The sequence below is a fragment of the Lathamus discolor genome, chromosome W (assembly GCF_037157495.1).
Source record: "Lathamus discolor isolate bLatDis1 chromosome W, bLatDis1.hap1, whole genome shotgun sequence".
Taxonomy (NCBI): domain Eukaryota; kingdom Metazoa; phylum Chordata; class Aves; order Psittaciformes; family Psittacidae; genus Lathamus; species Lathamus discolor.
The window spans coordinates 21,982,777-22,008,727 of NC_088908.1; the positions used below are offsets into that span (position 1 = coordinate 21,982,777).

Consider the following 25,951-nt stretch of genomic DNA (forward strand, 5'->3'; position numbering starts at 1 on the left):
TGGGTTAATGACTGCCAGAGCCTCCGCAAGGTGCTGGGAGTACAGTTGCCTTCTAAACATCTGCTGCCCTCTGGATTTGGGCCAGCCTTGTCTGACACCCATCCCACTTTCTTTGTTCCAGAGTGTTTGTTAAAATGAAGTCCCTGCCAGCTGGAAGTTGAAGCTAAAGAAATGAAACTGAAAGCACTGGATTTCTTATGAAGGTTGCTAGTATGAGAACAGCCTACCTTGGGGCTGTAGCAGACCTCACAGAATCACAGAATCACAGAATCCCAAGGGTTGGAAGGGACCTAAAAAGATCATCTAGTCCAACCCCCCTGCAAGAGCAGGGTAACCTACAGTACATCACACAGGAACTTGTCCAGGCGGGCCTTGAATATCTCCAGTGTAGGAGACTCCACAACCCCCCTGGGCAACCTGTTCCAGTGCTCTGTCACTCTTACAGTAAAGAAGTTCTTCCTGATGTTAACGTGGAACTTCCTATGTTCCAGTTTACACCCATTGCCCCTTGTCCTATCACTGGATATCACTGAAAAAAGCCTAGCTCCATCATCCTGACACCTACCCTTCACATATTTGTAAACATTGATGAGGTCACCCCTCAGTCTCCTCTTTTGCAAGCTAAAGAGACCCAGCTCCCTCAGCCTCTCCTCATAAGGGAGATGTTCCACTCCCTTAATCATCTTTGTGGCTCTGCGCTGGACTCCTTCAAGCAATTCCCTGTCCTTCTTGAACAGAGGGGCCCAGAACTGGACGCAATATTCCAGATGCGGCCTCACCAAGGCTGAGTAGAGGGGGAGGAGATTAGTCTCTCTTTTAAATATTGCCTTGGCTTTAAAATATCTGCTGTAGTTGGTTCATATCTGCAGAAAGTACAAGGAGGATGAACTCCAGGAAGTTCTGTCACCTGTTGGGCTGTTTGCTGAGATGACTGCACTAAGGCCTTTTGGCTTTGGAAGCAATTAATTTTATTAATCCCAACTATTTTCCTATTTTTGCTGGTCTTTCTTCACTTCTCTCCGTTATGTCTGTGACTCTCTTGCCTGCTCCACTAATTACCTCTTAAAAATCATTTGCTTCACAAGGCCAGTGCAACTTATGTATTAGTGGTGCAGCTGTGCTAAATAAATACCTGCTGTTACAGATGGCTTTGCTTTACCTGCCCAGGATCTGGTAATCCATGCTGGTTTCCCTGCTTCCTTCTGGTTCTGTGCAACCTCAGCTGAACATTCTTTGATGGGGACTTCAAGTGCCATTTGAGCTCTAGAAATAACATTTCCCTCAGAATATGTTTTTCCATTTGTTCTGCTTGATCTTGCAACTATTACATAGTTTTAAATAAAGATTTTTTTTTTTTCTTCTTTTTCCTCTTGCATCATCTGCAACGAAGCACAGCAACTTGGAACAGGCACCAGATTTTTCTCTAGCACAGTAGAGAAATAATTCTGAGCTTGATGTAAGCGTTCTGTTCCTGGTGCCATCGTGTGCTGTATGCAGAACTGGTGTACATCCCCCATCCCCAAATGCCCTGTATTGTCCTAAAGTGAATGGTGTGTTGTACATGTTACAGAAACCCAGTGTGCATAGAGTAGGGGAGAATGAGAACAGGTTTCCACAAATACTCAGAAGGGTGGGAGTTCAGCACTTCAGGAGAATTTTCAGTTCCTGAGGGTTAATCTGTGGCACACGAGACACCACACCAGAGCTCTGCCTTTGGAGCAGGGCTTTTATCAAACACCCCTGCTGACACTGGGAGCTGCTGGCTGATATTTAAGTTCCTACTTCTGTCAGGTTTAATCTCTGTCTATGTAAAGCTCTGATACAAAGCTGCTCCCACTCTGGGAAGATCTGCTGGGGTTGCTATAGTGAAAGGCTGGAGATATCTTCAGGAGTTTAAATTAGGCCTGTCTGCTGGTAAGCATGGACTCCACCTAAAGTACGAGTTGCTGCTGTGGGGCTGGATGATGTTTGTGTCTGATGGGGTGGGAGGCAGCGTGTGGGGAGAGCACTGGTGCTTACACCAGCCTGGCAGAGTGAGCATGCCAGCAGATGCCTGGGGAGGAGTGGGCAGCAGCCAGGTGATAGGTTGGATTTAAGGAAAAAGGGAAGCTGGAGATACTGCTTACTGGTGTTTTGTGAGTGAGCAGTGATTCCTGGTGCCTGAACCCCCTACTCTGCTGGGTATCCCCTCTGCTGTTCCAGTCCTCCAACAGGCAAGATCACTCACTTCAGTATCCCAGCTGCACTTTTATTGTCCTTTCCTTGACTTCATTACGCCTGGATCTCTGTAGCCTCTTTATCATGTGTACATACTGAAATGAGATTATCTTTAAAGAGCCCTTTATTTAAAAAAGTACTGACCTTCCTCATCAGAAGAAATGTGCCTGTAGCTGGTTTTTTCCTTCCCTGAGTTTTGACAAGTAGTGAGGGATGAATGGTGAATTATCTCAACAGGGCAATGGCTTGGCCTGAAAACCTAGCAGCTTTCTTCAGGCACTGTTCCAGTGTGATGCTCCACACACAGCACATTCTCAGCACCTGTGATACTGGTTGCTCTGCAGCATTGGGATCATGCGGTTGCTCCCCTGTGAGGGTCCCAGGGACACATGCCTCTTGCTGGGTTTGCAGTTTAGAGCAGCTCTAAACCTTATTAACCTTCAGCTTGGTGGCCCTGTCCTGGGTTCAGCAGTAGCAGCCATTTTTCTCCTTCTTAGGAGCTAGTACAGAGCTGTGTTTTGATCTTTTGGCCTGGGAACAGTGCTGATAACGCCAGTGTTTTCAGTTGCTGCTCGAATGTTTGGTCTGGCCAAGGACTTTCTGAGCCTCATACTCTGCCAGGGAGGAGGGGAGGCTGGGAGGAAGCAGAGACAGGACACCTGACCCAAACTGACCAAAGAGGTATTCCATACCACAGCACGTCATGCCCAGGATGTAACGGGGAGTGACCCGGAAGGGCTGGGAGGACTGGAGGGTTGGATGAGGTATCGGTCGGTGCTCGGCTGGGGGGAGTGGGGCGAGTTATCAGTCGGCTGGTGCTGAGGTGTTGTGTTCTTTCCTCTTGTTATTTCCTTTAGCACTATTATTATTGGTGGTAGCAGTAGTGATTTGTGTTATACCTTAGTTACTAAACTGTTCTTATCTCAACCCATGGGAGTTGCATTATTTTCGATTCTCCTCTCTGTCCCTCCAGGAGCAGGGGGAGGGCAAGAAGTGGGGGGAGTGAGTGAATGAGGTTTGTGGTTGGGTTTAAACCACGACAGGCCCTCAGTGTGTGCTAAGGACCTGGTCTGCTCATCTGACTCAGGACCAGACTTTATGGGCAATCAGCTGCAGCTGTTACCATAAAAGTTGGTTGGAGAAACTCTCTAAGACTCAATTTGGAGTTTTAGAAATCAGCATTCTTTATTGCAGCACTGGGTGTACACGCGAATAGCTTCGCAAAGGTGAGCACACCCGATACTTGCCGACAACAGGTATATATTTAGCATACTAATGCATATTCATATCTTTTCCTGAAACTAGTTATAATATTTGCATCCTAATTATGCATGCGCTTTCTTGCTGAGCGGTGTTTTTTGGTGGTTGTCGATAGTCTTCCTCAGTATGTTTACTGAGTGACCTCAGTGCTTGCATACGCTTGCAGGGTCCTAGTGCTGAGTTAGCAGTTGGTATGTCCTTGCTTCTGTTCTGTTCCAGTCTCTGTTATCTTGAATGCTGGCATCCTTGGTCTTATTTACTCTCTCCTTAGTTATCAGTCCCATGATGTTCCTTCCCCCGTCAGCCAAACATTCCTTTCTCTCTATGTGTTAGCAAGTTAGAACAGTTTGGCCTATTCTACTATGTTAAAGGCACATGCGCTATTGTTAGTTTAAAATTTAAGGTTACATTTCCCCCCTTTGAGACTTATAGAATAGAATAGAATAGTTAGGGTTGGAAAGGACCTCAAGATCATCTAGTTCCAACCCCCCTGCCATAGGCTATACATATATCCTGTAAGTCTTGTTCTATACCCTATAGCCATATTTGATTCTAATACACCATCATAGCCAGCAATTAAAAAATTGAATCATGATACATGCAAGAATACAGATACAAATTATTACTATAATGATCACAAACAAGTTTTTTTAACAATATCCAATTTGGTAGCCAAGAAGTAAGTCCATGCCATAATTCTTCAAATCCCCAGTTAGTATCATCTCTAATAGCCTGATATAAGATCTTTGTCTGCTTTCAGATTTCTGCTAGATCTGTGAATATTCTGCCACTCTGGTCTATGTATGTGCCAAGAGCCATACGCTTGTGCAGTGTTACCTGGGATAGGCTGGATGCTTCAATCTGTAATGCCTGTATAGCACCTGGGAGTATAACACCCAACATACATGTTCTGGTCTATCCTGGGGAAAGGGCCTTTCTAGTAGTAGTATTACACAATCAATACCACCCTTTCTCTTCTGGAGCATTCCAATAGCCAGTTTGGGGTCTCTTAATCCAGAGTTGCATTGTCCAGCTACAGGCTGGGTAATGTCCTACCAAGATATTACCAGAGCTAAGAGTTTTACCTAGTGCCAGTAGGTACTGTCCGAGATCCAGTTTTACCAGGAACAAATGGCAGTTGGTAAGGCCACCCATACATCAGTTCATATGGACTCAAATGATTCCTTCTGGCTGTATTTGTATCCTTAACAAAGCAATTGGTAGGGCTTGTAACCAAGTTAAACAAGTTTCTTGAATTGTAACTTGAGTGTCTGATTCATATATTTCACTTTCCCACTAGCTTGAGGTCTGTATAGGGTATGCAGATCCCACTTGATTCCCAAATACTCTCCCACCTTCCTCATTACTTCTGTAATAAAATACAGACCTCTGTCCGAGGACAAGCCTGCCTGGTACACCATATCAGGGTATTATTTGATTCAGTAAATGTTTTACCACTTCACAAGCCATATTGGTGCGAAAAAAAGCGTCTGGCCAAAGAGAAAACATATCTATTAGTACCAATATATACGTATAACTGAGCCCATTGTGCTGTGGCAATTCTGTAAAGTCCACTTGCCAGTAATCTCCTGGACAATTTCCTTTGTTGTTCAGGTGGGGGTCTCTTAGCATCATAAACAAGGTTCACACTTCTTTATAACACTTTTACAGAATCATAGAATCATAGAATAGTTAGGGTTGGAAAGGACCTTAAGATCATCTAGTTCCAACCCCCCCTGCTGTGGGCAGGGACACCTCACTCTAGACCATGTTACCCAAGGCTCTGTCCGACTTGGCCTTGAACACTGCCAAGGATGGAGCATTCACAACTTCCCTGGGCAACCCATTCCAGAACTTCTTCCTTATATTTAACCTAAACTTTCCCTGTTTAAGTTTGAACCCATTACCCCTTGCCCTATCACTACAGTCCCTAATGAATAGTCCATCCCCAGCATCCCTATATCCCCCCTTCAGATAATGGAAGGCTGCTATGAGGTCTCTACGCAACCTTCTCTTCTCCAGGCTGAACAGCCCCAACTTTCTCAGCCTGTCTTCATATGGGAGGTGCTCCAGTCCCCTGATCATCATTGTAGCACTCCTCTGGACGTGTTCCAACAGTTCCGTGTCCTTTTTATGTTGAGGACACCAGAACTGTATGCAATGCTCCAGGTGAGGTCTCACAAGAGCAGAGTAGAGGGGCAGGATCACCTCCTTCAACCTGCAGGTCACGCTCCTTTTGATGCAGCCCAGGATACGGTTGGCTTTCTGGGCTGTGAGTACACACTGCTGGCTCATGTTCATTTTCTCATAGACCAACACCCCCAAGTCCTTCTCCACAGGGCCGCTCTGAATCTCTTCTCTGCCCAACCTGTAGGTGTGCCTGGGATTGCTCCAACCCAGGTGTAGGACCTTGCAGTTGTCATGGTTAAACTTCATGAGGTTGGCATCAGCCCACCTTATAAGCGTGTCAAGGTCCCTCTGGATGGCATCCCTTCCCTCCAGCCTATCAACTGGACCACACAGCTTGGTGTCATCAGCAAACTTGCTGAGGGCGCACTCAATTCCACTGTCCATGTCACCGACAAAGATGTTGAACAAGACCGGTCCCAACACCGATCCCTGAGGGACACCACTCGTTACTGGTCTCCAACTGGACATTGATTCATTGACCACAACTCTTTGCATACGGCCTTCCAACCATTTCTTTATCCACCTAGTGGTCCATCTATCAAACTGATGTCTCTCCAATTTAGAGACAAGGATGTCATGTGGGCAGTGTTGAACGCTTTGCACAAGTCCAAGTAGATGACATCAACTGCCCTACCCCTATCCATCAGTTCTGTAGCCCCATCATAGAAGGCCACAAAATTGGTCAGGCAGGATTTCCCCTTAGTGAAGTCATGCTGTCTGTCACCAAGCACCTTGTTGTTTTTCATGTGCCTTAGCATGCCTTCCAGGAGAATCTGCTCCATGATCCTGCCAGGCACAGAGGTGAGTCTGTAGTTCCCTGGGTCATCCATTTTCCACTTCTTGAAAATGTGGGTTATCTTACGCTTTTTCCAGTTGTTGGGAACTTCACCTGACTGACATGTTTTCTCAAATAGGATGGACAGTGGCTTAGCAACTGAAGGCAAAGAAGTCATTAAGAACCTCAGCCTTCTCCAAATCCAAGGCAGCCAGTTCTCCTCAGAGCTTCCAGAGCTGCCCTATGTTGTCCCTAGTCAGTCTTTTATTCTCTACATACCTATAGAATCCCTTCCTGTTATCCTTAACATCCCTAGCCAAGTTTAATTCTAAGTGGGCCTTAGCTTTCCTAACCTGGTCCCTAGTGTACTGGAAAACACCCCTGTAATACTTCCCATGCCACCTGCCCTTGCTTCCACCTTTTAGAAGCCTCTTTTTTCCTTTGAAGTTTCCTCAGCAGCTCCTTATCCATCCAAGGAGTTCACCTGGCCCTCCTGCTGCACTTCCTTCTAGTTGGGATGCAACACTCCTGAGCTTGTAGCAGGTGATCCTTGAATATCAGCCAGCAGTCTTGGGCCCCCCTGCCCTCTAGGGCTATATCCCATGGAACCTTACTAAGCAGGTTTCTGAAGAGGCCAAAATCTGCTCCCTTGAAGTCCAGGGCAGTGAGCTTGCTGCACACTCTTCTCACAGTCCTGAGGATCTCAAACTCGACCATCTCATGATTGCTGCAACCAAGGCTGTCCAGGAGCATCACATTTCCAACCAGCCTTTACCTATTTGTGAGCACAAGGTCAAGCATGGCACCTCTCCTTGTTGGCTCCTCTATTACTTTCAGAAGGAAGTTGTCTTCCACGGAATAGAGGAACCTCCTGGATTGCTTGTGCCAGGCAGTAATGTCTGTCATCATAGTAATTGTCCCCACAGTAATGTTTATCGTCGCTGTTCTCCTTTTAACCCTGACCCACAAACTCTCTGTTGACTGCTCACCTGTACTCAGACAGAGTTCCATACTCTCCAGCCTATCCCTAACATAAGTAACAACTCCCCCTCCCCTTCTGCTGGGCCTGTCCTTTCTAAAGAGCCTGTAACCTTCCATTCCGACACTCCAGTCATAGGAGCCATCCCACCATGTTTCTGTGATGACTATTATATCCTACCCCCGCAGACGTGCATACATGTCTAATTCCTCCCTTTTGTTCCCTATGCTACAGGTGTTTGTATAGAGGCATCTGAGCCGAGCTCCAAATGAAGCCGGCTCATTGGCTGGAGCGGCTGGAATATCTCTACATTGCTCCAAGCATTTATTATAGGTGTTGGCACTGACTGGGTGTGTTGGGATGGAATGATGCCCTCCTCCCCCAACACATCTAGTTTAAAGCTTCCCTGACCAGTCTGGCAAGCCTCCTACCAAAACCACTCTTCCACTTCTTTTTTAGACCAGCTCCACCAACCCCGAGTAGACCTTGCCTACTAACTCGGGTCCCGTGTTCCAGATACCCAAACCCCTGACTATGGCAGCACCATTCTCACCATTAACCTGGCCAATCCTCCTAGCCTTTTTAGCGTCCTCCCCTGTATCCTGAAGAATTGACGAAAAGACTATCAGAGCTCCAGAGCTCCTAACCACCTCTCCCAAGGCTCTGTAGTCCTTCTTTGTGTTCTCCAGGCTACTGCTATCTATATCACTAGCACCCACATGGATCACCAGAAGTGGGTAATAGTCAGTGGGACTTACTAGAGCAGGCAGCCTCTCTGCAACATCTCTGATCCATGTCCCAAGTAGGCAACACATCTCCCTTGAGACTGGGTCAGGCCGACAGATGAGTGCTTCTGTCCCTTTCAAAGTAGAGTCCCCTACTATGACCCGCCACTTTTTCCTGGCAGCAGCAGTAGAGATCTTCTTTACCAGTGCACCAGATGGTTGTTTCTGGTGCGAGTGTGTTTCTTCATCAGCCCCCTGGAGGACAGCAAAGGTGTTCTGGGTGGGGACAACAGATATAGGAGGAAGCCCCTTGGTTTTAGTTGTCCTCTTCCTCCTTTTTTTGTTGGTGGTTTTTTTTTGTTTTTTTTTTTGTTACTGTTTCCCAGCTTCCTGGGTTAACGGCCTCCTTCTTTCCTCCATGAGCTACAGGGGACGCTTGAGGCCCCTGCACAGTATGGGGCTGGAGCAAGCAGTCCTGCTCCCTCTCAGCTTCCCTGACATCTTGCAGTCTATTAATAGCATCCTGCAGCTCAGCCCCTGCTGGAGTAAGACCTCCACCAGGGAGCACCGAGTGCAGCCCTGCCCATCGTGCACCTTTCCCTCACAAGACCAGTGCAGGCACTCTTTACACTCCAAGCTCTGCACTGCAGCCTCCCCTCTCATCTGTTCTGTCTGGGTGCCTATACTGGCCACCACCTGGCAGCCAGAGCAGAATTCCCAGGCTTGGCCCTGGTCATACAACAAGTGCTCACCATCCTGCTCACCTGCCAGCACAAACTGCATCAAGACACCCTGCTCACTCACACTCCCTGGGTCAGGTTTTTAACCGCTCAGGGCTGGTGCCACTCCTCCTGGCACCGCCCCCTGTGAGTCATCTGCTCAGGTCAGCTGAGCTCCTGGCTCCTGGGCAAGGAGGACTTGAGGCTCCCTCGGTGGCTCTTTCTGCTCTGAGTTGTGGCTCCTGGACAGTGATCTTCCCTCCCTGCTCCGGTGTTGAAGGCATCCTCTCTCAAGCTATTCACCTCAGCAATTCAAGTTATTTGCATACTAGGAGCTTGGAGTTTTAAAGCCTCAGTCATTGATTCTGTTCCCCCATGAGTTGCCTGGTGGTTTTCTTCTCATAAGAGGCTGGGCAATTATTACTTGCCTGTTTGGTGTAACCCACCATTCTTCATCATTCTTCTTGTCTCCAAATAGACTAGGTAATTTCTCATCCTCTGATAACTTTGAACCTCATTATGCAAGTACTGATTACTTATGAGGCAATATTAATAAAAGGTCCCCACCCACAGTTTCTTTTGCTGCTTTGTCAGCAACGTGATCACCAATATTCACTGGAGTGTTATGAAATTAATACATCTTAAAAGCAATTTTTGACTTTCTGACAATTCCTGAAATCTCAGTTGCACCATCACCTTGGCTTTCTGTGCTGATGGGGTAGAAGAATGCAGGGCTTTTAGTCTCTGTTATTTTATGTTTGGTTACCGCAGCATACCTGCTTTCCAGTTTCTATTTTCATAAAGCTGCTACCATCCAGAAACAGTTCGTAGTCCACATCTTTCAGGGATGTATCTTGCGTTTTGTTATGACTGGAATACATCTGCTCCATAGTGTGTAAACAGTTGTGAGCCATTTCTCCTACTTCTGGATCAGTTGTCAAAACCACTGCTGGATTCAAACAGTTAGTTACTTTCAGTTCTATGTCCTCTTGTTCTAAGAGCACAGCCTGATATTTTGACAGCCTGCTTGGGGAAAGCCAGTGACTGCTTTTCTGTTCCAGAATGGTTGTTACCATGTAAAGTACAAATACAGTCCACTTTTGTCCCAAAGTATTTGACAAAATTTTCTCTTAGAGGCTCTAGTCCTTTTCTTGCTTCCAGTTTTGTAGGATATTGTTTCTGTCTTACTGGTCTGATGTTTGGCTTCAGATGTATAGTTACTGTTTCTGCATTTTATGATCCTCCTGGTACTCCAGCAGCCCATACTTGCAGGGTGTATTCTCCATTTCCTCTGGTATATCTGCCTCAGTGGCTGGTTTCTGTAACATAAAAACTTGGGCCTCCACAGCCTTTTCATAATTTACTCAGTATATCTCTATCCAATATCAGCACGGGGCACTCAGACATGCAAAGAAATTGATGGGTCAACATATGTTTGCCAATTTTTAAAATGTAAAGAAAGTCTGGGTTTCTATCCATCCTGGGGCACCAGTGCCTGAAGCTCTTTGTTTGCTTAATTGCCCTTTACAAGTATTTATAACAGAACAAGTAGTTTCTGTTTCTACAAGAAATTTTATCTTACCATTCCCCAACCTAACTGTAGCCAGGGGTTCTGCTACGGAGGTTTTAGCATCTTCCCTTGGTCCTCCTCAGTCTTCATCTAAAGTAATAATTTTCTCTGCCTGTCCTGACATTCCACTGAATCTCTGGTGTTTGTTTTCATTCTGAGGGCATTCTCTCTTCCAGTGCAACCTGTGGAGTCTGTTCACATACCTTTACATGTAATCCTTTCCTCTCCTCCTGGGCCTCTCCCCCATTTCCTGCTTTCCTGGGTGAGAGTTACAGCCAACAATTTTTCCTAAACAGGTTACATTCATTATTTTTCCAAATCATATTGGTCCTTTCCTTCCTTCCTCTGATTCAGGATCAATAGTAGTATATTAATGCATCATCTCTTTTAATCTTTTCACAAATGCAAAAGGTGATTCATTCAGTGTGGGGATCTGTTGCAGACCGCCTGATCAAGAGGATTCTGTGGATGAAGCACTCTACAGACAGATAGGAACAGCCTCATGCCCACAGGCCCTTGTCCTCATGGGGGACTTCAACCACCCTGACATCTGTTGGAGGGACGGTAATGCCTGCCACACGCAGTCCAGGAGGTTCCTCGATTGTGTGGAAGACAACTTCCTTCTGAAAGTAATAGAGGAGTCTATAAGAAGAGGCGCCATGCTTGACCTCGTGCTCACCAATAGGGAAGGGTTCATTGGAAATGTGAAGCTCCTGGACAGCCTTGGTTGCAGTGATCATGAGATGGTCGAGTTTGAGATCCTCAGGACTGTGAGAAGAGTGTGTAGCAAGCTCACTGCCCTGGACTTCAAGGGAGCAGATTTTGGCCTCTTCAGGAACCTGCTTAGAACCCTCCCTAGAGGGCAGGGAGACGCAAGACTGTTGGCTGATATTCAAGGATCACCTGCTACAAGCTCAGGAGTGCTGCATCCCAACTAGAAGGAAGTGCAGCAGGAGGGCCAGGAGACCTCCTTGGATGGATAAGGAGCTGCTGAGGAAACTTCGAAGGAAAAAAGAGGCTTCTAAAAGGTGGAAGCAAGGACAGATGGCCTAGGAAAGAATAAAGGGATGCTGTCCGGGAAGCTAGGGACCAGGTTAGGAAAGCTAAGGCCCAGTCAGAATTAAACTTGGCTAGGGATGTGAAAGGTAACAGGACGGGATTCTATAGGTACATTGCAAATAAAAGACAGACTAGGGACAACATGGGCCCTTTCTGGAAGATCTGAGGAGAAATGGCTACCCTGGATTTGGAGAAGGCTGAGGTTCTGAATGACTTCTTTGCCACAGTCTTCACTGGCAAATGCTCTGATGATACCACCCAAGTCTTGGAAGGCAGATGCAGAGACTGTGAGAATGAAGACCTTGGGCCCACTGTAGGAGAGGATCAGGTTCAAGACCATCTTAAGAACCTGAACGTACACAAGTCCATGGGACCTGATGAAATCCATCCGTGGGTCCTGAAGGAGCTGGTGAATGAAGTTGCTAAGCCACTGGCCATCATATTTGAAAAATCATGGCAGTCAGGTGAAGTTCCCAACAACTGGAAAAAGCGTAATATAACCCTCATTATCAGGAAGGGGAAAATGGATGATCCGAGGAGCTACAGACCAGTCAGCCTCACCTCCATGCCTGGCAAAATCTTGGAGCAGATTCTCCTGGAAGGTATGCAAAGGCACATGAAAAACAGTGAGGTGCTTGGTGACAGCCAGCATGACACTAAGCTGTGTGGTTCGGTTGATACACTGGAGGGAAGGAATGCCATCCAGACGGACCTTGACATGCTTGTGAGGTGGGCTGATGCCAACCTTATGAAGTTTAACCATGCCAAGTGCAAGGTCCTACACCTGGTTTGGAACAATCCCAGGCACAGCTACAGGTTGGTCAAAGAGATTCAGAGCGGCCCTGCGGAGAAGGACCTGGGGGTGCTGGTCGATGAGAAACTTAACATGAGCCGGCAGTGTGCGCTCGCAGCCCAGAAAACCAACCGTATCCTGGGCTGCATCAAAAGGAGAGTTACCATCAGGTTAAAGGAGGTGATCCTGCCCCTCTACTCTATTCTTGTGAGACCTCACTTGGAATATTGTGTACAGTTCTGGTGTCCTCAACATAAAAAGGACATGGAAGTGTTGGCACATGTCCAGAGGAGGAACATAAGGATGATCAGGGGCCTGGGCCTCCTCCTGTATGAAGATAGGCTGAGAAAGTTGAGGCTGTTCAGCCTGGAAAAGAGAAGGCTGAATGGAGACCTCATGGCATCCTTCCAGTATCTGAAGGGGGCCTATAGGGATGCTGGGGATGGACTCTTCATCAGGAACTGTAGTGGTAGAACAAAGGGTAATGGGTTAAAAGTTAAAAAGGGGAAGTTTAGAGGTGCTCCAGTCCCCTGATCATCCTCGTGGCCCTCCTCTGGACTTGTTCCAGCAGTTCCATGTCCTTTTTATTTTGAGGACACCATAACTGCACACAGTACTCCAGGTGAGGTCTCACAAGAGCAGAGCAGAGGGGCAGGATCACCTCTTTTGACCTGCTGGTCAAGCTCCTTCTGATGCAGCCCAGGATACGGATGGCTTTCTGGGCTGCGAGCGCACACTGCAGGCTCATGTTCATTTTCTCATCGACCAATACCCCCAAGTTCTTCTGTGAAGGGCGGCTCTGAATCTCTTTGCCCAACCTGTAGCTGTGCCTGGGATTGCTCTGACCCAGGTGTAGGAGTTTGCACTTGGCATGGTTGAACTTCATAAGGTTGGCATCAGCCCACCTTACAAGCATGTCGAGGTCCCTCTGGATGGCATCCCTTCCCTCCAGCATATCAACCGGACCACACAGCTTGGTGTCATCAGCAGACTTGCTGAGGGCACTCTCAATTCTACTGTCCATTTCACCGACAAAGATGTTAAACTAGACCTATCCCAACATCGATCCCTGAGAGAGACCACTTGTTACTGGTCTCCAGCTGGACATTGAGCCTTTGACCACAGTTCTTTGCTTGTGGTCATCCAGCCAGTTCTTTATCCACCAAGTGGTCCATCTATCAAATTGTTGTCTCTCCAATTTATAGACAAGGATGTGGTGTGGGACAGTGTCAAACACTTTGCACAAGTCCAGGTAGATGACATCAACTGCTTTACCCCTGCCCATCAGTTCCGTAGCCCCATCATAGAAGGCCACCAAATTGGTCAGGCAGGATTTCCCCTTAGTGAAGCCATGCTGGCTGTCCCCAAGCACCTTGTTGTTTTTCATGTGCCTTAGCATACCTTCCAGGAGAATCTGCTCCAAGATTTTGCCAGGCACGGAGATGAGACTGACTGGTCTGTAGTTCCCCGGTCCTCCATTTTTTATTTCTTGAAAATGTGGTTTATATTACCCTTTTTCCAGTTGTTGGGAACTTCACCTGACTGCCATGATTTTTCAAATACGATGGCCAGTGGCTTAGCAACTTCATTTGCCAGCTCCTTCAGGACCCACGGATGGATTTCATCAGGTCCCATGGACTTGTGCACGTTCAGGTTCTTAAGATGGTCTCGAACCTGGTCCTCTCCTTCAGTGGGCCTAATGTCTTCATTCTCACAGTCCCTGCTTCTGCCTTCCAAAACTTGGGTGGTGTGGTCAGAGTATTTGCCAGTGAAGACTGAGGCAAAGAAGTCATTAAGGACCTCAGCCTTCTTCAAATCCAGGGTAGCCAGTTCTCCTCAGAGCTTCCGGAGCCGCCCTATGTTGTCCCTAGTCAGTCTTTTATTCTCTATGTACCTATAGAATCCGTTCTTGTTATCCTAAACATCCCTGGCTATGTTTAATTCTGACTGGGCCTTAGCTTTCCTAACCTGGTCCCTAGCTTCCCGGACAGCATCCCTTTATTCTTTCCTAGGCCATCTGTCCTTGCTTCCACCTTTTATAAGCCTCTTTTTTCCTTCGAAGTTTCTTCAGCAGCTCCTTATCCATCCAAGGAGGTCTCCTGGCCCTCCTGCTGCACTTCCTTCTAGTTGGGATGCAACACTCCTGAGCTTGTAGCAGGTGATCCTTGAATATCAGCCAACATTCTTGGGCCCCCCTGCCCTCTAGGGCTATATCCCATGGAACCTTACTAAGCAGGTTCCTGAAGAGGCCAAAATCTGCTCCCTTGAAGTCCTGGGCAGTGAGCTTGCTGCACACTCTTCCAAGCAGCCCTTCCCTATTGGTGAGCCCGAGGTCAAGCATGGCGCCTCTCCTTGTTGGTTCCTCTGTTACTTTCAGAAGGAGGTTGTCTTCCACACAATCGAGGAACCTCCTGGATTGCTTGTGGCAGGCATTACCATCGTTCCAACAGATGTCAGGGTGGTTGAAGTCTCATGAGGACAAGGGCCTGTGGGCATGAGGCTGTTCCTATCTGTCTGTAGAGTGCTTCATCCACAGAATCCTCTTGATCACGCGGTCTGCAACAGATCCCCACAGTAATGTTTATCATCCCTGTTCTCCTTTTAACCCTGACCCACAATCTCTCTGTTGACTGCTCACCTGTCCCCAGACAGAGTTCCATACTCCCCAGCCTATCCCTCATATAAATAGCAACTCCCCTTCCCTGTCTGCCTGGCCTGGCCTGTCTTTTCTAAAGAGCCTTTAACCTTCCATTCTAACACTCCAGTCATAGGAGCCATCCCACCATGTTTCTGTGATGACTGTTATATCATACCCTCGTAGACGTGCACACATCTCTAATTCCTCTTGTTTGTACTTCATGCGTTTTTATAGAGGCATCTGTTCTTTTGTGCATAACTGTCCTATGCTACACAAAGAGGAACGGAGTTTAATCAAATTTTACTGTCTTTCTCCAAGGACCGGATTAACAGGTCCTGGTGTGCTAAATTAAAACTACAATCCTTTTGAGGATATCCAGGTGATATCTCAAAGTGAAAAACATTTCTGCATAAGTTACTTCATCCCACTTTCCTTTTGTGTCTTAAGAATAACATCCACTATTGATTACAGTATTTTATCAGTCTCCCGAGTAACCGAATCACTCTGGGTCCATCACTTTGTTTCAAAGTCTCCTGAGTGACCGAACCACCTGGGTGTTCACCGATTTCTTTCCAGTGTTGCAAAATGCAACCCAATTGGGGACCTCTTAAGAATCCCCCCCTTTGGAGGCAGTGGTACCCATGATGCTGACCTCCTCCAAATACCAAAGTCAGGACAACCAAAACCAAAGTACCATTTACCCAACCGTGCAGGGCGTCCTCTGCGCCTTACCTGGAAAGGGACCAGAAAGAATGCCTTTTTAAAGAAATAAAATCAGGGATCTTACCGAAGTCCCAAGTCGGTCCTGGGAGCTGTGGTTCCTTTCAGGGAAACTCCCCCAAAGCCAGGGTAAAGGTCCCAGAGACCCCCCGGATCTGCAGGAAACACGGCAGAGGTTCTTTGTTTGGGTGCCAAATAATTACTGTTAAATTCGGTTGGAGAAACTCCCTGAGACTTGATTTTGAATTTTAGAAAGCAGCATTCTTTATTGCAGTGTTGGGCACACCCTTGAATCACTTCGCAAAGGTGAGTGCATCCAATGCTTGCAGGCAGTAGCTGTGTATTTAGCATACTCATGCGTATTCGTAGCTTTCCTTAGAACTAATTATAATATTTGCATCTTAATTACGTATGCGCTTTCTTGCTGAGTGGGGGGTCTTTGGTGGTCTTCGGTGCTCTTCGATAGTCTTCCTCACTGTGTTTACTGAATGACCTCAGTGCTTGCGCATGTTTGCAAGGTCCTAGTGCTGAGTTAGCAGTTGGTGTGTCCTTACTTCTTTTCTGTTCCAGTCTCTCTCCACACTGGGCGCCACTTTGTTATCTTGAAGACTGCCATCCTTGGTCTTATTTACTGTCTCCTTAGTTGTTATTAGTCCTATGATGTTCCTTCCCCTATCAGCCGAACATTCCTTTCTCTCTATGTGTTAGCAAGTTAGAACAGTTTGGCCTGTTCTGTGTTAAAGGCACACACACTGTTGTTAGTTTAACATTTAAGGTTACACAGCCACTGTGAGCTGTGTCCCAGGGGTTAGTTTGTGCATGGTGAGGATGGCTAGCTGGTCTCTGGTAGATCAGACTTCCCTGATGCAAATATCCTCATCACTTCCCCTCCCAAGCCAGCCCTGGGTCTGAGCAGGTTGAGCTGATGTGTGACCTGTATGTACCTCAGTACTGTGCCAGCAGCCCCCTTTTCAGTGAGCATTTCTCCACAGGGCTTCAGCCCTGCAAACCTTTCACTAGGGAGGGTGTTTAAAACCAAGGGATGATGGGGAATGGCTGGGCACTTGGTGTGGTGGGCTGTCAGTGCCAAGCCTTCACTATGCAGAGGGCATGTACCCAGGTATGGTTCATAGGCCCTGCACTGGGGACTTTGGGTTCCTTGCAGAGGGCAAGAAGACCTGATGTAAAAGACTGGCATGTGAGGGGCTAAATTGCAAAGAGATTGAAGCCTTTTGGTGTGTGCTTTTAATGAGGGCTTCACAGTTATCTGAATCTAGTAGCTGTTGCATAGAGCAGGGTCAGGAAAGATGGGTGCTGTGCCCCTGTGGCCATGGTGCTGCCTGGCCCTCCAATCAGCATTGGTATTCCTCCTGCCCTGGGCAGCAGATCCCATCCTGTGGGCCCTGCCGGCAGCTGTGCATACTTCTGCCTGGGATCCTGTGTTTCCTTCAGGGATTGCTGGAAACTCCCCACATTTGTGTGTTGTTTATCAGTTTGGAGCTGATTGCTGGATGAGCAGGGTGGTCTTACTGCATTGGCATTGATAATTATTGCTGGAGCTGATAAGCCTTTCCTGTATGGTTCTGGTGGAGCATTCAGTGTGTAAGGATGGTCAGAGAGGTTTGTTTTTCTCCTTGTAAAATATATTCTAGCTCCAGTTTGTAACATGGTGAGAGGGGGAGTGAGAGAAGGGAACAACAGCATTAGTGGATGTAGAAGTAGCTGGAATGAGAAGCTTTTGTGCCATTAATAACAGTCCTGGCTGGCAGCATGGGATTAGTCTGAACAATCAAGACTGCAGGATCAAAACAAGGAGGCAGGAACAGTGAGGTTCACACTGCTGCCATCTGCACTTCCACAGTGGTGGGAGGGAATGGAAGAGGGAGCTGTGCTGGAGGAGTGGTGCCACTGCCTCCCCAAAACCAGCCTTGCACTACCGTGGCCACGGCTTTGGGTTTCATCTTCTGGCTCTCCACAGGCCCCTCTTACTGGCTGCAGTTTGTTATTTTTAGGAAATGGCTTCTGAAAACCAGAAGCAGCTCCTTGGGGCTGGGTTGTTTGTGTCTGCACTCTGGACTAAACATCCAAACGGTGTTTGTGGCCATGGCTTTGGGATGAGTGTCTTCTTGTGACAATGCTGATAGTGTCACTGCTATGCAAAATGTGAATCTGTCTAGTGACCAGGGAGTGGGGAGAGGTCACTGTCCGGATCTGGCTGCAAGCTTTGTTGTGAGTGAAGGCTGCCTTGCTCCATGCTAGAGTGCAGAGGGCATCTGGACCTTTCTGGGGTTGTATGTGCTCTTTTACATCACCCCTTCAGAAGGAGTGACTTGAGATTTCAGCTGAAAGATGACTTTTCAAAGCAGATGGAGGCAAATATGTTTCACTATGGTCTCCATCAACTTCTGCTGAAATACCTTCCTAGAGTATCAGAAAGTAAAATGATTTGCATAATTTATGTCACTTTTCCTCTCTTTCTTCCTCTGATGTTGATTCTGAGTGAAAAAACAAGAGCAAAACTGTTTTCCCTTTGTGCAGCTGTGCTTTTATGTACCTCCCCCACTCCCTCATTTTTAATCCCTGCCCATGGCAGGGGGGTTGGAACTAGATGATTTTAAGGTCCTTTCCAACCCTAGCTATTCTATAATTCTATGTTCTCTATATTTTTCCTTCAGATTTTATTTTGTAAGACAACCACATTAAATACATCTGCAGAGAAAAGGGGCCTGGGAGGTAGCACACAGGAAAACACAATTTCTGGTATGTGATGTCAAGTGCGTGTTGGAACCAGGATGCTGTTCCATTGGAAAGGTCCAGGCTGGCACAGAGATTTGGTGCTAATGGAGCTTAATGTAGTAGGAGGTGTTAATAATGGTTCCTAATTGCCTGCTAATAACTAAATTGTGGAATTTGGCAGCAGTTAGGATTTAGTTTTCTCCTGCAATCTGTCCATTCCCTCCAGAAAGAACAAAGTTGCTTCACTGATATACAGCAGTGAATCTTCAGTTCACCAAAGGTACTGGGGGAAAGTGTTCCGTGTTCCACATGACCTCCACCCTTCTGCAGAGCCTGGGAGGGTGCTTCCCCAGGTGAGCAGTGTTGCAGCTTGGTTCAGAGCTCCAAGATTTAACAGAGGAAGAAGAAGAAAATTGGCCTGGTTTTCTCCTTTTTTTTTTTTTTTGGTGTTTTGTTTTTTGGTTTTTTGGTGTTTGTTGGTTTTTTAATTATTTGAAAAGGAGAAAGCCAGGCTCCTTTCAAGTGCCCCCAAAAGGCTGCTGGAGGCATGGTTTGTGCCTGGCCATCCAGGGACAGGTCCTTGGGCTCTCATGGGGACAGGGAGGAAATGTTTGTGACTGGCAATTTGTGATAAGTCACAGCTAGTCTAAGAAGCTCCCCATACTGTGCGGGGGGCCTCAAGCTTCCCCTCCAGCTCATGAAGGAAAGAAGGAGGCCACCAACCCGGGAAATTGGGAATTAGTGACAAAGAAAAATAACAAAAGAAGGAGGAAAAGGTCAATTAAAAGCAAGGAGATTCCTCCTAAATCTGTTGTCCCCACGCAGAACCGCTTTGCTGTCCTGCAGGAGACTAACGAGGAAACGCACTTGCACCACAAAAGAGCCGGATTATGCACGGGTAAAGATCTCTACTGGTGCTACAAAGAAAAAGTGGCGGGTCATAGTAATAGGGGACTCCACTTTGAAAGGGACGGAAGCACTCGTCTGTCTGCCTGACCCCATCTCGAGGGAGGTGTGCTGCCTACAAGGGGCACGGATCAGGGATGTTACAGAGAGGCTGGCTGCTCTAGTAAGTTCCACGGACTATTACCCGCTCCTGGTGATCCATGTGGGTGCTAGGGATATAGGTAATAGTAGACTGGGGACCATAAAGAAAGACTACAGAGCCCTGGGAGAGGTGGTTAGGGGCTCCGGTGCTCAGATAGTCTTTTTGTCAATTCTCCAGGGCACAGGGGAGGACCAAGAAAAAGCTAGGAGGATTGGCCAGGTCAATAGATGGTTAAAAGGGTGGTGTCATAGTCAGGGTTTTGGGTGTCTTGAACATGGGACTGAAGTTTGTAGGCCAGGTCTACTGGGGGCTGGTGGAGCTGCAAGAGGAAGAGCAGTTTTCGTAGGAGGCTTGCCAGACTGGTCAGGGAGGCTTTAAACTAGATGTGTTGGGGGAGGGGGGCATCATTCCATTCCAACACACCCAGTCAGTTGCCAACACCTATAATAAATGCTCGGAACAATGTACATATATTCCAGCTGCTCCAGCCAACGAGCTGGCTTCAATTGGAGCTCGTCTCAGATGCCTCTATAGAAACGCCCATAGCATGGGGAACAAACAAGAGGAATTAGAGATGTGTACACATCTACGGGGGTATGATATAATAGGCATCACAGAAACATGGTGGGATGGCTCCTATGACTGGAGTGTTGGAATGGAAGGTTACAGGCTCTTTAGAAAGGACAGGCCTGGCAGGTGGGGAGGGGGAGTTGCCCTTTATGTTAGGGATAGGCTGGAGAGTCTGGAACTCTGTCTGGGGACAGGTGAGCAGTTTACAGAGAGTTTGTGGGTCAGGGTTAAAGGGAAAACAGCCATGGGAGACATTACTGTGGGAATCTGTTACAGGCCGCCTGATCAAGGCGAACCTGTGGAAGAAGCACTCTACAGACAGATAGGAAAAGCCTCACGCTCACAGGCCCTTGTTCTCATGGGGGATTTCAACCACCCTGACATCTGTTGGAACGATGGCATTGCACGGCACAAGCAATCCAGGAGGTTCCTCGATTGTGTGGAAGACAACTTCCTTCTGCAAGTAATAGAGGACCCGACCAGGAGAGGTGCCATGCTTGACCTTGTGCTCACCAACAGGGAAGGGCTTGTTGAGAATGTGGTACTCCAGGGCAGCCTTGGATGCAGTGATAAAGAGATGGTCGAATTTGAGATCCCCAGGAGAGTGAGAAGAGCGTGTAGCAAGCTCACTGCCCTGGATTTCAAAAGAGCAGACTGGCCTCTTCAGGAGCCTGCTTAGTAAGGTTCTATGGGATATAGCCCTGGAGGGCAGGGGGGCCCAAGACCTTGATATTGATATGGTTGATATTCAAGGATCACCTGCTGAAAGCTCAGGAGTGCTGCATCCCAACTAGAAGGAAGTGCAGCAGGAGGGCCAGGAGACCTCCTTGGATGGATAAGGAGCTGCTGAGGAAAATTCAAAGGAAAAAAGAGGCTTATAAAAAATGGAAGCAAGGACAGGTGGCCTGGGTAGAGTACAGGGATGTTGTCCGGGAAGCTAGGGACCAGGTTAGGAAGGCTAAGGCCCAGTTAGAATTAAACCTAGCCAGGGATGTTAAGGATAATAGGAAGGGATTCTACAGGTACGTAGCAAACAAAAAACAGACTAGGGACAAAATAGGCCCCCTGAGGAAGCTTTCGGGAGAAATGGCTACATAGGATTTGGAGAAGGCTGAGGTTCTGAATGACTTCTTAGCCTCGCTCTTCACTGGCAAAGGCTCTGACTGCACCACCCAGGTCTTAGAAGGTAGGCGCAGGGACTGTGAGAATGAAGACCTTGGGCCCACTGTAGGAGAGGATCTGGTTCGAGACCATCTTCAAAATGTGAACGCACACAACTCAGTGGGACCTGATGGAATCCATCCGCGGGTCCTGAAGGAGCTGGCGAATGAAGTTGCTAAGCCACTGGCCATCGTATTTGAAAAATCATGGCAGTCAGGTGAAGTTCCCGACGACTGGAAAAAGGGAAATATAACGCCCATTTTCAAGAAGGGGAAAATGGAAGACCTGGGGAATTACAGACCAGTCAGTCTCACCTCTGTGCCTGGCAAAATCTTGGAGCACATTCTCCTGGATGGCATGCTAAGGCACATGAAAACCAACAAGGTGCTTGGTGACAGCCAGCATGGCTTCACTAAGGGGAAATCCTGCCTGACCAATTTGGTGGCCTTCTATGATGGGGCTACAGAATTGATGGATAAGGGTAAAGCAATTGATGTCATCTACCTGGACTTGTGCAAAGCGTTTGACACTGTCCCACACGACATCCTTCTCTCTAAATTGGAGAGATATCAATTTGATGGATGGACCACTTGGTGGATAAAGATACGGCTGGATGGCCACACACAAAGAGTTGTGGTCTATGGCTCGATGTCTGGCTAGAGACCGGTAACGAGTGGTGTCCCTCAGGGATCGGTGTTGGGACTGGTCTTGTTTAACATCATCATTGCTGACATGGACAGTGGGATTGAGTGCGCCCTCAGCAGGTTTGCTGATGACACCAAGCTGTGTGGTCCGGTTGATATGCTGGAGGGAAGGGATGCCGTCCAGAGGGACCTTGACACGCTTGTGAGGTAGGCTGATGCCAACCTCATGAAGTTCAACCACGACAAGTGCAGGGTCCTACACCTGGGTCGGAGCAATCCCAGGCACAGCTACAGACTGGGCAAAGAAGAGATTCAGAGCGGCCCTGCAGAGAAGGACTTGGGGGTGCGGGTCGATGAGAAAATGAACATGTGCCAGCAGTGTGCGCTCGCAGCCCCGAAAGCCAACCGTATCCTGGGCTGCATCAAAAGGAGCGTGACCAGCAGGTCGAAGGAGGTGATCCTGCCCCTCTACTCTGCTCTTGTGAGACCTCACCTGGAGTATTGTGTGCAGTTCTGGTGTCCTCAACATAAAAAGGACATGGAACTGCTGGAACAAGTCCAGAGGAGGGCCACGAGTATGATCAGGGGACTGGAGCACCTCCCGTATGAAGACAGACTGAGGAAGTTGGGGTTGTTCAGCCTGGAGAAGAGAAGGCTACGTGGGGACCTAATAGGAGCCTTCCAATATCTGAAGGGGGGGTCTATAGGGATGCTGGGGAGGGACTCTTTGTCAGGGACTGTAGTGACAGGACAAGGGGTAACGGGTTCAAACTTAAACAGGGGAAGTTTAAATTGGATATAAGGAGGAAATTCTTTCCTGTTAGGGTGGTGAGACACTGGAATCGGTTGCCCAGGGAGGTTGTGAGTGCTCCATCCCTGGCAGTGTTCAAGGCCAGGTTGGATGAAGCCTTGTGTTGGATGGTTTAGTGTGAGGTGTCCCTGTCCGTTGCAAGGGGGTTGGAACTAGATGATCTTGAGGTCCTTTCCAACCCTAACTATTCTATGATTCTATGATAATGTATCTTTTGGGTAAACCAGGAGTGTTCAGAGCTCCTCTGTGGCAGGTAAACAAACGCAGTCGTTGCTTTCATTCAAGCCTCAGTGAATTAAAGGCTTGAAATTGTGATGGAGATTGGAGAAAAGCTGATTTCAGATGCTGGTTCAGGAGCTGGGATTTATTCCAGCTTTCTGTAGTGGGAGACATTTCATAGCTGCTCAGCAGCAGCAGAAAAGCACAAATTTTTCTGTCTTCAGGGATAACTGCAGTGAAGCATGGTGGGGGGCGGGGCACGGGATGACTGTGCCACTCACTGGTACCCAAACACGTCCCCAGCCCCCTGCATGTCCACAGGCCCCAAAACTGTCCCAGTATGTGGAGTTGGGTGCTGCACTTGAGCAGGAGCCGGGAGCAGTGCCTGTGGGCCATGTGGGAGCTTGGCTTCTCCATCACTTCCCATCGAGCATCTTCATAGTTTTGCCTCTGCAAAATCATGGCACAGCGGGAGAGGTTAGGCATGGCTGGTGGCACTGAGCTGGGGCGCTGTGGTCACATGTCCTCCTCTTAGCTCCTGGGTTAAAGTTTAACCTGTTGGTTTTCAGTCCCTCGGGTTGTTTGATGTTATGGGGCACTTTGTATCCCTCTGGACTGTAGATGAGCAGCTCCAGCCCATGTGAATGGTACAGTTTATCTGCTGCAGAGGAATATGAAGAATTCCATGGGGAAGGAAGATGAGATTTTTCTCTTTCCCAGTGGAGGGAAACCAAGTCTGGGTGGGTGACGTGGTTTTATATACTTGGGCAGCTCCCTGCTTTGGGAGCCTGTATGTTAAGTTTCCACTTGGCCAGAACATTTTTGCTCTGACTGTAAACCTTAGAGGGGAGAGTGCTCAAATTGAAAAGTTGATGCAGCCTTATCTGTAGTGCAGCCTCAGAATGATAGAGGAAACAGAGCCCTGGCTTATGTCAGGCTTGAAGCTTTCCCCTTTCCTTGCAGCAAACTGTGCCATTGCCTTGGATCTGTTCCTTCATCAGAGCACATCCTTCAAGAAGTGGATTTTGGTCAAGAATACAGGTTTGGGTTTGGTTTAAATATACATTATGTTTCCCAATGGGTGCCTCTGCTAACTCCTTGCAGCAGCCCAGGGTCCTTTGAATGGTTCTTGGAGTGCCATGGCATTGCCCTCCCAGCAAACAGCAGCAGCCCTTCTCCAGAAAATTTAGCCCTTGCCTTCAGTGTGCAATTATTCTTGCAGGAGACTTTCAGGTCATCCATCCCCCTCATGTAGTGACACTTCTATGAATGACTGATGCTTGACATAGTCGAGGGTCACCTTACCCAGCTCTTGATGCCTTAGGCTTTCATTGCAGCATGCATGAACAGTCTTTCAAACTTCCTGCCGGCTCTGCTACCACCAGTTTATTACCAGGAGAAAAAAATTGGGACTAAGTTTCTCAGCAGTGTCCAGAGCTCACCACTCCCCTTGCACCATAACCCCAAACTGACGCAAACCAGTGACTGTAGGGTCAGGCTGACATCTGGCACTGCTGCCAGGAGGGAAGGCAGTGGAACCACTGGCTGCAAAGGAAGGAGCAGGAGGAGGATGGGAGGGGAGGGGGAAGGTCAGAGCCAGGAGCTTTGAAGTTGTGGGGCAAGACGTTGACCTGGAGAAGGGGCAAAACGTAATGTTCAGTAATTTTTGCAAGTGGCCGGCTGCTTCCGCAGGATGTCTCGGGGCTGATGGCAGCATTTGTTTGCTTGTGAGTGTCCTGGGTTCAGTAGTAGCAGTCAGTTTTCCATAGTAGCTGGTGCAGTGCTGTGTTTTCGACTTTCAGGCTGGGAACAACACTGATAACACTGATGTTTTTAGTTGTTGCTCAGTAATGTTTAGTCTGACCAAGGACTTCCTGAGTCTCATGCTCTGCCAGGGAGGAGGGGAAGCCGGGAGGAAGCAGAGACAGGACACCTGACCCAAACTAGCCAAAGAGGTATTCCATAACACAGCATGTCATGCCCAGTATATAAACTGGGGCAGTTACCCAGAAGGGTTAGATCACTGCTTGGGTCGGGCTGGGTATTGGTTGGTGGGTGGTGAGCGGTTATTTTCTCTTCCCTTGTTATTTCCCTTATTATTATTGGTGGTAGCAGTAGTGGTTTTGTGTTATACCTTAGTTACTGGACTGTTCTTATGTCAACCTGTGGGAGTTACATTCTTTTGATTCTCCTCCCCATCCCTCTGGGTGCGGGGGGGGGGGGGGGGGGGGGGGGAAGTGAGCAAATGGCTGCCTGGCTGAGTTGCCACCTAGGCTTAAACCATGACAGTTCAGCACTGTGAATCTTAAAAGTAAGCATTACAGTTAATTGTCATGTATCCATCGTGCCTGGGTTTTCATTTATCTTAAGGCAGGATGCTTTTGTGGATGAAGTTTGGAAGTAGCTGAGGATCAAATGTGGTTTGTTCTTTGGCACTGAATATTTTGCTCACTGTTGATGTTCAGTGATGTATATCTGCATGTGTGTAAAAAGTCTCTAGCTAATTTGCAATTTTCTTCCTGCTCTGAGCTTCTGTTTTCTATTTTCACACCTTTCTGGAAGCCTCTTTCAGGCTACAGTATTCCCTATTTGGTTTTGTATTCAAGAAATCTTTTTCTGTGAGGCTTGACAAAAATCTTTTCCTTTTATGTCTATAAAGGAATAATATTCTTTTTACCTGCTAAAAAAACAGGCCGACATTTCAGGAAGCTGAGCCTGCTACAGGGCATTTTATTGAGGAAAAAGTTTTTCTCTGAGTGGAGAAGCTCTTCCTGCTGAAGCAGAGGTTGAGGGTTGATGGTGTGTTATCCTGGTCAAAATCTCATTCCCCTGCTCCCTGCTTCCATCCCATATTCCCTTGCATGTGGGTTTTGGGAGCAGGGGACTGTCCTGCTCCAGAGGCATGTGGGATGGTGCTTGGGGCATGGGCTGGTCCAGCACAGTGTGTTGGGGAGGAAAGCTATGGCACCTGGTTGTTTACGAGGTTGCCTGTTCCTGTGCCAAAGTGGCCACAAACTTCCTTTTCTCGGTTGCTCTGAGCATGTCACACCTGCTAATGGGGCTGATGCTCGTGCACCCTCACAGACATCTTCATCTGTTTGGATTGGAATTTACTCC

General features: G+C 47.7%; 1 protein-coding gene and 1 pseudogene across 6 annotated transcripts in view; both read left to right on the plus strand.

Annotated features, from left to right (window-relative positions):
- LOC136004380 (ankyrin repeat domain-containing protein 11-like) overlaps positions 1 to 25,951 on the plus strand; it is a 203,188-nt gene that overhangs the window by 85,489 nt on the left and 91,748 nt on the right. The window contains exon 1 of one of the 6 annotated variants that reach the window (XM_065660841.1): positions 23,858 to 23,875. The exons of the other annotated variants lie outside the window; for them this stretch is intronic. The gene's annotated coding sequence lies outside the window, so the exon portion shown is untranslated. Of the gene's footprint in view, positions 1 to 23,857; positions 23,876 to 25,951 lie in introns of those variants that run through there. 6 annotated transcript variants of the gene reach the window in all.
- Positions 1 to 25,951, plus strand: part of LOC136004448 (uncharacterized) — a 70,272-nt pseudogene that overhangs the window by 39,459 nt on the left and 4,862 nt on the right.